The sequence below is a fragment of the Macrobrachium nipponense genome, chromosome 6 (genome assembly GCF_015104395.2).
Source record: "Macrobrachium nipponense isolate FS-2020 chromosome 6, ASM1510439v2, whole genome shotgun sequence".
In the NCBI taxonomy this organism is placed as follows: domain Eukaryota; kingdom Metazoa; phylum Arthropoda; class Malacostraca; order Decapoda; family Palaemonidae; genus Macrobrachium; species Macrobrachium nipponense.
This window is the reverse complement of record NC_061108.1, coordinates 29,710,254-29,719,811: the sequence shown is the minus strand read 5'-3', so window position 1 is coordinate 29,719,811 and position 9,558 is coordinate 29,710,254. Positions and strand designations below refer to the sequence as shown.

The 9,558-nt window shown below is 34.5% G+C and overlaps 1 protein-coding gene across 4 annotated transcripts in view; it reads right to left on the bottom strand.

Moving 5' to 3' along the window:
- Positions 1–9,558, bottom strand: part of LOC135216825 (sialin-like) — a 71,455-nt gene that overhangs the window by 15,484 nt on the left and 46,413 nt on the right. The gene's annotated exons all lie outside the window — the stretch shown is intronic.

The window sequence follows — 9,558 nt, the reverse complement described above, 5'->3', positions numbered from 1 at the left end:
GGATGAAAAAATAATCTTCCACAAAATTTTTCACATTATTCCACTTTGCAAACATGTCCTTAATCCCTGAAGTAGGCACATTATATATGCCCCTCGTTTTATTCTCTGATTGTTTCAAAACAGCCTCTGCTGGCCTTAAATTCACTAACAGCAGTGCTTGTTGTAGGCATTTTCTCACTGAGATTGGTATGCAACTTCCTCTATAGTGTTTCTTGCCTTTTATTTTTTTTTACACAAGGGGTAGCACCTGGAACTTTCTTTGGCCCCATGATGGTGTCAAGGTAATTGCTTTATAGCATAGGAAGATAAAGGAAAAGAAAACGCATCTTCGAGAAGTTCTGCCGCACGGAGGTTTTTGCGCGTGTGTTGGAGGCCGCCTGTTCTTATGATGGTTCTAGAATTGGCAGGATTGTTTGGGAACTTAACAGGCGCCGACGTGACGTGAGAAATGCCTCGACTTCTGATGCAATACTTCGTTGAGAAACTTCTAAATCGTTCCGGTTATCTCGGTAGTCTGTGACGCTCACCGTAGGCCCCGCCCCCAGAATGCCATATAGATACGACGGTACGAAGTAGGAGAAAGCAGGAGATCATAAGTTAGTCACAGAGTAAGAGATCATCAGTTAGTCACAGAGTAAGAGATCATGAGTTGGTCACAGAGTAAGAGATCATCAGTAAGAGCCACAGATCAGATTATCAGTGAGAGATCAGCAGCAGAGATCATCTGAGAGAGATAAGAGAAGAGGGAACCAACGAAGGATCCAAGAGAAAAAGGCGCTCGAGAATTGGTCGAATTCTGGACAAGTCGTCTTCAAGAGTGGATGACCGAGTTATTTCGACGTTTGAGCGAGACTTCAAAGAAGAGATGTTCTGCTAGAGGTTTTGGGGAGTTCCTGCCCTCAAGATAAAGAGTAGACATTATTTTCTGCAATACGGAGGCAAGAAGGCGTCTACCATTAGAGTTCTCCTTTTGTGAAGCCATCGCTTCGAGTTGCAAAACTGGTTGGCAAGTACTTTCATACCTCACTGTTCCCCCAGTTCATGCAGTGTAAGATTTTCATCTTTTTTATGTAAGTAGGAGACACCATTCTGCATTTATCTTTGTTAGTGAGCTTGTAAATAAACCTTTGTTTGTGTTAGTGTTTCTTTCTATATTCGTATCCCAGTTTCAACTGTTGGTGTTGAATTCTTTTTGTTTGATCATAATATTGAACCCAAAGCGGACCTTCCTCTCAGAGGCCGTAAGAGATGGCTTTATTTAGCAGTTGCACTCAAATAAAAAAGCACAAAAACAATGAACACAAAAGCAGAATGGGTCATGAAAAAAGATGGGATGCTTTGTTTGGCGCTTAATACGGGGCCTGGTCACACGCTGGGCCCTGGATGGAGCATTTTCAAGTGTATGAAAACCAAGGGACGTACAATAATCAAGACTAATTTCTTAGAAAAAAAGTCTATGAAAACCAAAACGTAACAGAGAGGCGTACGAAAAATGGAGGTTTGACTGAATATTATATATATATATATATATATATATATATATATATATATAATATATATATATATATCTTATTATATTATGTATGTATGTATATACTATATAATATATATATATATATATATATATATATATATATATGATGGTATATATTGGTATATATATATATGTATTATATATATATATATATATATATATATATATATATATATATATATATATATATATATATTATATATAAATATGTATACATATATATATATATATATATATATATTATATATATATATATATATATATATATATATATATATATGTATATATATATATATATATATATATCTATTATATATATATATATATATATATATATATATATATATATATATAATATATATATATATATATGTATATGTATATATATATATATATATATATATATATATATATATATATATATATATATATATATATATATAATATATATGTTATATATATAAATATATATATATATATATATATATATATATATATATATCATATATGATATATATATATATATATGATATACATATATATATATATATATATGTATATATATATATATATATATATATATATATATATATATATATATATATATATATATATATTGCTACGAGGGTCGTTCTGACCTCTTGTATATTTCTTTTTATTCTCACAAACTGAGAGAAATTACTGAGGGAAAATTTTGAGAAGTGATGTAATGGAACTTTTGAGAATAAGGAACAATTCAAAATATAAGGGAAATCGAAAGAACTAAAATATCTACTTCACGTTCAGAGTAAAGGGAATCCACGTTGTTGTGATGTTTTGAAAACCGTGATACAATTTGACTTGGCTTCTTTTTCCATTGTTCCCCAACACCAGCTCATAGATGCAGAATAGGCCAAATGTCATTCTAACGACGTGTCAACAGCCCTCGTCATATTCAGATACCGGCTGTACACCAAGAACAACTCCGATCCCAAGAAGGGTCAGCAACACTTAAGTGACGACTGCCCCTTCTTCGATTGTATTTTGGTCCCAGAGCTAACTTCACAGAAGTCATTACCAGAGAGTTAGCCCTTCATTCGCTAGAATTCACACAATTCGTATGGTCCGCATGACCTGACCCTTATCCATTTTGACATGACCCTCTCCCTCGCCATTGTTGTTGCAGCCTTCCACACCCACGACTCCGCCTCTCACACCTGCCATTCCCATCATTTGATATTGTCCAGTGTTGTTAGTTTATGGTCCAGGTCCCTATTTCTATTAACCACGTGTGATTCTTTAGGATTAGTGATTTTGCTCGCAATTCAGTGGCACATTTGTTATGACATTGTATCTAATAGTGATTAACGTTTTAGTGTCAAGGCGCCAGTTAGTACTCCTATGAACTTAAATCTTCTGATAACCTTACAGAATTATATTTTGTACGTGGAGACATTATGTTTACCTTCAATCCCCTGGAGCGTAATTTTAGCAGTTTTCTGTCACAGTTATTCTATTTTGATGCTCATAGTTGCGGGTCGCCTCTATACCCTATCGGCTCCTTCTTGGCGATTTGGGCGTTGTCCCCTACGTTGCCAAATGTACTTCTCTCGAATTTTTAAAGGCCTACCCTTCCCATTTACATATTTTAATCTGTGCGTCTGTCAAGGATGTCTACCCTCCTTGGCGTTTGTTAATGTCTCATGGGAGCAGTATACTTCTGGGGGTCCCTGTTGCCTCGGCACTCCTTCGAAAATATTTCCATTCTTCCAGGTCTCTGTTTTTCATATACGTCTAATTAAATCTCTTTTAGGACCTTTCTTGTGATTATCACAAGCCACTGAACTTCCGGCACTTTTAATTTACTTGTTTTTGTGTTACTTTATTATATGTATATATATATATATATATATATATATATATATATATTTATATATATATATATATATATATATATATATATATATATATATATATATATATATATATATATATATATATATATATAGAGAGAGAGAGAGAGAGAGAGAGAGAGAGAGAGAGAGAGAGAGGGGGGGAGCGGCATAGGTATACAAGTGAAATTATCGGCAGCTATTCAATTTATCACTTTTATATAATACACCCCCTCGGTTTCTTTCCATTAAGAGTATTCATAACATTCTTCTATTCTTTTATCTTCATAATGGTTTGTCGAAACAAATAAATAAGTTATTTGGGTCATGAATGTCATATAGTGATAATAATAGAAAATAATGACAAGACTATATATATAGTAATATTACTGCACGTTATAAATACAAAACTTTTAAGAAATAATTCGTTATATATATAAGAAAATTAATTTTGATAACTGAAAAGAATATTTGCATTAAGATTGGTACCAGCCCAGCATGAAAGAAAATTAAGCGACGACTACCTTTCCCAGTAGGGGGTTTAGTCCGGCTGTTTGACGTCTTTATGCCCTAAGGTCAGATTTGCGTTGTATAAACTTATGCTGCCTTCAAATCCCTTACAACATGAGTGGTAATATTTGATTTGGCATCGCCGGTCACCGCCGATGCCTACCCTTTTTGCCATCAAGGAACCGATAGGTATAGTTAGTATTGTCGTTTTCACAATGCATTTTCAATAAAGCCAGTTGTTTATATTTCTCAAAATAAAACTTAATACCCTGGCCCTGCACTATGAATATATATATATATATATATATATATATATATATTATATATATATATATATATATATATACATACATATATAAAGATCGACAATTTTTTTAGCTAGCCATTATTCTTTTGTGCCGAAGTGTATATTCCTTATACATTTTCAATATATTTGTATATTACATACACACACACATTATATATATATATATATATATATATATATATATATATATATATATATATATATATATATATATATATATATATATATATATATATATATATATATATATATATATATAAATATTTTGAAAATGTATAATGAATATATATACCAGTAAGTAAGAAGAAATAGCTACCTTAAAAATAGTCGAATCCTTTCCCGTATAAATGTGTGGAGACGAACCAATAAATATTGACAATTTCCAAATAACCAAAACTGGAGATGCCGTTATTTCAGCCCTAGAATGGAGTAAAATACGCGAGGTCATTCATTCGTTGGAAGAGGACCGATTCTCTGAAACGTTTTAATGAGCCTCGTCCTGTTTTGGATGCTTGACCTTGAAAGTTGTGAAGGTCCTCTAGCAGCATTACTTGAAGTTATGATCTTGGACTTCTTCTAAATACTGGATCTATGCTCCCCCTTTGTGCGTGTACAAGCTATATATATATATATATATATATATATATATATATATATATATATATATATATATATATATATATATATATATATATACACACACATGCGTGCATGTATATAAGTATAGTATATACAAATATCATATGTAATATATTTAGATACATACACACACACACACACACACACACACACACACACACACACACACACATATATATATATATATATATATATATATATATATATATATATATATATATAAATATATATAATATATATATATAGAATGTTGTAATCAGAGTTTATCCTTCCTATCCATCTTTGACTGTCTCTTCCATTTTCTCTCTCTCCTCGATCTCCTTTCAGGCAACACTCTCTCTCTCTCTCTCTCTCTCTCTCTCTCTCTCTGTCACAGGATGCAATCATGTAACAGATGAAAACAAGTCTCTCTCTCTCTCTCTCTAGTCCGTCCTTAAATCACTTGCAAAGAGGCTCTTTCCAATCCTACACGTTGTTGCAGTGGTGCAGATAAACGACAAGAGAGACAGAGAAAGTGGGAGAGGTCTTCATATTTACAGTATCATCGTCGACTCGTTCTGATAAATTCCCTGATGAAGGATGGAATTTCCGACATTTTCGGTTTCGTGAGTAGCAGTGTTAGTTGTTTTTTTTTCGTTAAACTTTTTCAAATGTTCACGCATTAATGGTGGATGATACTCTTTGTGCAATGGCTAATGCCTTTGATATGAGAATTCGAGTCAGCACAGGGGAGCCATATAAATAAACTAACGGGGAACTTTAGAGCCTTTTACTACAAGTGGAACAAGGAAAATGCTCTGTGGGACAAGGGTCAATATAGTTTAGAATGCTTGTTCCGGACCCGCTTGTAGAACAACATATTACTGTTCAAATGAAACTTTTGAATTACTGCTGAAACGTGGGGAGATGTCAGAAATGAATTTCTTTCTGCAGTGATTTGTTGTCAATAAATTGCTTATTGTTCTCCACGCTTAGAGAGCAAATGTCCATTAAACAAAATCAGAAAGGCAATTCAGCATCTAAGCACGCCCGCGCTACATAAACTGTCGGTGTCTGAAAGAAGATACACAAGCAAATGAAGGAAACTAAAGATAGGGAGATATATATATATATATATTATATATATATATATATATATATACATATATACATATATATATATATATATATATATATATATATATAGAGAGAGAGAGAGAGAGAGAGAGAGGAGATGAAGAGAGAGGAAGAGAGAGAGAGAGAGAGAGAGAGAAGAGAGAGAGAGGGAGACAGAGACAGAGACAGACAGACAGACAGACAGAAAGATAGATAAACAGACTGACAGCTATAGAGACAGATGACTAAATAATGAGAAAAAAAAAAAAAAAAAAGTCAACGGACATGAATAAGTCAAGTAGATTATGCCGTTGGAGCTTAGCGAGAGTCTTTATTCGTAAGTTTTATTCTAAGCAAAACCTTAAGGTTTACATGGACACTCGGTTGACATCAATAGTTGGCCGCGTTAAAATTTCTCGACGTGAGATCCAAACGCATGCTTAATAAATCCTTGGGAGGCTTTCCCTTTGTTTGGAAACTTTATGACACCGTAATGTATTTTGTGCGGTTTTTCTAAGTTGAAAGGCCACAGATGCAGTTGTGGGTTATAAAAAAAATTCATCTATGATAATACGACAGTTTGGTTGGCAGTGGGAAAACTTGAAGGACGGGGACGGGACGCAGATGCTCGTTTGCACCCCTAGCGGACGCCCATGAAACAAATTCACAGGTTCCTAAATTTCACTGCTGCTTATTTTGTCTGTCTGTCTCATATCTATCACTCCTTATTTCAAACACGATTAACGTTAATTTATTTTAGTGTTATGTAATTTTTAAAACTTTTCGTGAGCCTACGTTATATTAGATATAAAATTTAAGCCCAAAGCCAAGCGCTGGGGGGACCTATGAAGTCATTCGGCGGTGGAAGAGAAACAGAGAATAAAGGAGGTGTGAAGGGCGTAACTGGAGGAAAACCTGAGGGTAGTTACGCTGTGAAACAATTGTTAGAAAAGGGTGGAAAGTAAGGCGGACGAAAGATCATATGAACGGAGGTACAAGAAATGAAAGGAGTTGCAGCTAGGTGCCGAAGGAGCGCAGCAAAGAACCTTCAGTAACGCCTACAGTGCACCGCATGAGATACACTGACGGCACTACCCCCACGCGGGACTCTACATTAGAAGGAATCAGCTCGGTTAGCCTTTAAAGCAACTTCAGAATGAAACTAAGACGGTGCCTGATTGATGATGTACACTTAAAAGTCTCAGTTACAAGAGCGAACCGATTAACGAAATTCCATTGATTATCGAAATGCAATTAGAACTTCGTCGTTGCATATTTTCTCCAGGCAACGCCATGAAATGAATTTCACATTTATTTTCATTTCAAAGATTTTAGAAGCTTTTATTCAGCTTCTCACAGAATTTGGCCCCAGTAACTAGGTAGTGCCGTCAGTGCACATCATGTGGTGTACTGTAGGCTTTAAAGTAAGTTAATATATCTTAGTTTTACCAGACCACTGAGCTGATCAATAGCTCTCCTAGGGCTGGCCCGAAGAATTAGATATTTTTTACTTGGCTACGAACCAATTGGTTTAGTAGCAACGAGACCTACAGCTTATTGTGGGATCCCAACCACATTATATCGAGAAATGAATTTCTATCACCCGAAATAAATTCCTCTGATTCTGCGTTGGCCGAGCGGAGAATCGAATTTCGGACCACCAGACTGGTAGGCGAGCACGAAAACCACCCGTCCAACGAGGAACACTGCAGGCATTATTTAAGGTTCTTTGCAGCGTGCCTTCGGCCCCTAGCTGCAAACTCCTTTTGTATTCTCTTCCTCCATCTTACTTTCCACCCTCTCCTAACAGTTTTCCTCCTGTTACACCTTGAAAACCTTTTACTGTCAATTTCCGTTTCAGCGCCGAATGACCCCATATGACCTTGTCCTTGGACTTTGGCCTGAATTATATATTCAGTTTATAGTTTGGTTGTAACTTATAATGTGGCATAGAAACGCTTTTGTAACTGCTGGTGTAAATGTCTGATTGTTAGCAGCACAGAACTGACCTGAAGAAAGCCCATTCGTTGAAAATTTGGCACTACCTTTCAGGAACAGGATCTAAGAAGTACTTGGATTGCCATACTTCTGAAACACTGTTATACTTGAAAAATAATACTATTAATTTACAGCGAAAACCGTTTAATGTATAACATTCAAGACCAGTCTTTCCAGAACAAAGATATAGCCTCTGCAGTACAATAGTCGCTCTCTCTCTCTCTCTCTCTCCCCCCCACGTAACTTCATCGTTAAGCAATTCAAACGTCCAAACCCACAAGAGAACATAAATACTTCATCATGAGCTCCATCGTTGTCTTCCTTCCCAGATGGCCTAACTTCGCTTATTCCCTGCATTAAAAACGTCATTTCTCTCGGAGAAAAAGCCAAGTAGTTCAATAGGTTTAATGACATTGCTTAGAATGTCTGCACGGAATGAGATTCATACCAGTGAACTAGAAGGGCAGGACCTTGAGAATAGAGGTCTAAAAAACGAATATAATCAATAAATAGACAAAGGAACAAACAGAACTACAAAACCAGCAGCTGAGAGGTCGGAATGAAATAAGACTAGGTGCTAATTCACACTAACCCTCCTCAGTTCATGAACAAGGCAATCCAATAGGACGGCTACGTACATCATGAGAATTTGGATCATCAGCTCGTAACTGAGAACTTAATGCTCCGGTTTGTAGACCTCGTGACTACGTATGTAGGTACCGCAGACTGCAAAACTAGATAGTCATTCGCAGGACGAGAAAGGAAACACGGTTTACTCTTCGAGCGAAAGACTGGTGGCGTGAGTTCTGTTTGTATTGCAGATTATCATTCAGTGTCTGTACTCATACACAAACATATATATATATATCTATATATATATATATATATATATATATATATATATATCTATATATATTATATATAAATATATAATTGTTGTCAAGGGCAGGAATACACTGGAGATTTAAACTTCCTTTATTGCTTCTTACGTTTCGTGATTCATAGTCACATCACCAGGGAATTCTATGGTAAATAGAATAAATCATGAAAAAGACTGAACGGCTAAAAACTGCATTACATTATTTGGCGCGTTTTGGTGAATTTTTGTTTATTTTTAATTGTGCTCTTGCGTCACCATATGTGTTCGTTTGTGACATGATTTTATGCTCTGTGTATATGATTTTAAGTGTGCTCTAGTGTGCGTAATTTTGAACTGCCTTTACAGAATTTTTAATGATTAATATTTTAACAATTCAGTTTAGTCGTTCAGTCCTTTTATTAATTATTGGATTTTCCACAGAATTCCCTGATGATGTGATTACTAATCGCGAAACGTAGGAAGCCATAAAGGAAGGGTGAATTTCCAGTGTATTCTGCCCTTAACTACGATTTATGTAAATATATACATATATATATATATATACATATATGTATATATGTATGTATATATATATATATATATATATATATATATATATATATATATATATATATATATATATATATATATATATATATATATATATATATATATATACACACACACACACACACACACACACACACACATATATATATATATATATATATATATATATATATAT